Here is a 3,227-nt window from a genome sequence, read left to right on the forward strand (position 1 = left end):
CACGCACGCACGCACGCACGCACGCACGCACGCACGCACGCACGCACGCACGCACGCACAAAAGACAATAACCGTTTGTAAGCAAATAGGAGAAGTTATATCGAGTCAAAAACTCTTTATCACTTTGCAGAATTTGCAATAATTAATGAGATATTAATTATTAAATATCTGCGTGCATTCTTGCAAAACAGTCCAGCGTTTTGCGCGCTCACGATTGCTATGCACAACGCAATGAGAAAAGTTAATATAACAACACACCTATAACATACATCTTATATAAAAATCAATAGCTAACGATGACAAGCCGCAAAAGCATGGCAAATAATTCTAATATCAAAACAAGTTTTTAGTTATTTATTTAATTGTTTACAAGAAGAATTCCGCAAAAAAACAAGACTGAAAGTGACATTTTGTTGCAAATAATAATGCACTATTGGTTTTCTAGGTTTTTTTTATATTAAAGATGCAAAAGTTTTCGGTGTTGTTTTATTAAAATAAAGTTATCAAAACTAAACACAAAATTTAAATAGTCGTAGAAGCCTTACGCTGGATGCCTTACGCGGAATAAATTTATATTTATGTATATTGGTTTCTTTTCGTGTAAATTTATATTGTGACACAAACTTTCCATTACAAGGTATGTCCATCAACCTGCATACGACTATGTGTGTGTGTGTGACAGCCACAATCTAATTGTATTTAATAATTTATATATTGCGACTGAAGATGACATCTGTGCATGTCGAAACGTTTCGCGCCGTATTTTTGTAACTTTTGAAGATCTAGTAAATAAGTATATTACACCTAACTTTTTAGCTTGATATTGACCTTATTTGATAATAATTTTTACATTGTTTTTACAACACGAGCGAGTTTTATTTTATTCTTTTTTATTGTGAAATTTCAATTTTTAAATTCATATAGGATGCTATATTTGCATCACATGTATGAGAAACCCCGTATACGCTCCTAACTAATTTTAAAATATTGCAAAAAAAACTAGTGCCTCGGTGACCAAATAGAAAAGGCGACGAAAAGCCGTAGAGTCCAGGTTCGACTCCTGGCCGAGGAGTTTTTTTCCTAATATTTTAAAAGTAGTTAAGGAAGTATACGGTGTCTCTCATATACAGGGTGAAAAAAAATACCGGAACACCTGAATATCTCAGAACATATAAGTTTTACAGAAAAGTGTTTCAGACAAAAGTAATATAGTTTAAAAAGATCTATTTATTGATTGTATTACTGTGACCTTGGATTGCGCCGCCAAAGCCCGTCAGGTCAAAGTCACATTGATTTTTTTAAATGGAACTCCTTATTTTTTATTGCAGATTCTTATAGCCTAACTCAAGAGCTTTCCAAAACATTATAATAAAGTTTAGTTTCATTAAGTACTTTTTAACTTATAAGAGTTGAATATTAGAGTATTGCCGGTATTAGCATTGTTCCAAAACTTTAAATGGTTTTTCTATTTCCTAAATATTTCCTAAACCAAGGCAATCCCCCGCGAAATTTTATTAAGGTAAATATTTAAATACAGAGTACCCTCGGAGGTCAATGATTTTGACATATGTTGTCAAGAACATCTTCCTAAACAGTAATCAAAAAGTTTTAGCCGTCGCTCGTTGTTTATTCAAAAGTTAGAAACAAAAGAAATTGCATCAATAAACTCTTATTTTCCGTCACCATTTTGTATCATTTTTCTTCTTTATTATTTGCACTATTTTACAAATGTCATGTCTGTTGGTATTCTAGTATATTATAAATATTATTCATTAGTTCGCAATATCATTTAATAAATATATTTTCGACATTATTGTAAAAAATTTGTCTATACGTTCTTTGTGTACATAACGGCGTTTGAATAAAAACTCAGCTATATATAAAACCCGAAAAAATTACCTTTCCAAAAAAAAAAGTTAAAATAGGCGTTAAGTACACGCGCACCTCGTATCTCTAGAAAAAGTATTACTATATTATTGTACTACACGAAAACTCTTTTTCTACAAAATCTATTCTACAAAAGAAATGATATCAGAAAGTAGCGCCAAGTAAAACTTAGACGTTTTTTTAATATTACTATAACAATCTTTTCCTACAAAATCTATTCTACAAAAGAAATGACCAGAGTACTTTTTATATAAAGCACTCATTGATATAAGAAATGACCTCACCTTGCGTGGAAAATCTTAAATTATGTCAAATCATACATGTAGATTTCACTTTGTGTGAAAAATCAAAAACCCATGTAGAATTTTTTAAAATAAAAAATATTTAATACAAAAAAACTTGGCGCGGCTGCACCTCGTTAATTTAAAGGTGTTTTCAAGTTATGTACCTACGTGACAATGTGTAACACAGTGTTCATTAGTGAAAAAGAACATATTAGTGTGTCTCATTCACACTAATGATCACAGTATCGCCTGTGTAAATAGCTGGAAAGCACTTATTGTTAGTTTTTGGTGCAGTTGCGCCAAGTTTTTTTGTATTAAATATTTTTTATTTTAAAAAATTCTACATGGGTTTTTGATTTTTCACACAAAGTGAAATCTACATGTATGATTTGACATAATTTAAGATTTTCCACGCAAGGTGAGGTCATTTCTTATATCAATGAGTGCTTTATATAAAAAATACTCTGGTCATTTCTTTTGTAGAATAGATTTTGTAGGAAAAGATTGTTATAGTAATATTAAAAAAACGTCTAAGTTTTACTTGGCGCTACTTTCTGATATCATTTCTTTTGTAGAATAGATTCTGTAGAAAAAGAGTTTTCGTGTAGTATAATATAGTGATACTTTTTCTAGAGATACGAGGTGCGCGTATACTTAGCGCCTTTTTTAACCTTTTTTTGAAAAGATAATTTTTTCAAGATATCATACATTTTTGTAGAATATGTTTTTGACAAACATTTCTTTTAATACAACACAATATATTTCTTTATATTAACAATAGTACATATAACAGAATATAACAAAATGTTGAAATGTGTTCACGTGTAAATTTTTACACGTATATATGTATATATATACACATAATAATTTCCGCACAACACCTAGCAAACGGCTCTCATGACCGAATATACAGGGTGCGTCGCCAAAATCCGGACAAATTTCAATTTGATATTCCCTCCGTTCAGTACCATTGGCAGATGTCGCGATTGGCATTCAAATAGCTTGACGCATGTACTAAACTACCATAACTTCGAAACAGTCGCAATGTTGAAACCC

The 3,227-nt window shown here is 31.1% G+C and overlaps 1 protein-coding gene across 1 annotated transcript in view; it reads right to left on the reverse strand.

Annotated features, from left to right (window-relative positions):
• The window catches only part of LOC109860036, a 48,135-nt gene that overhangs the window by 1,765 nt on the left and 43,143 nt on the right, over positions 1-3,227 (reverse strand). The gene's annotated exons all lie outside the window — the stretch shown is intronic.

The sequence above is a fragment of the Pseudomyrmex gracilis genome, unplaced genomic scaffold, assembly GCF_002006095.1.
Source record: "Pseudomyrmex gracilis isolate BER0280 unplaced genomic scaffold, ASM200609v1 scaffold_318, whole genome shotgun sequence".
In the NCBI taxonomy this organism is placed as follows: Eukaryota; Metazoa; Arthropoda; class Insecta; order Hymenoptera; family Formicidae; genus Pseudomyrmex; species Pseudomyrmex gracilis.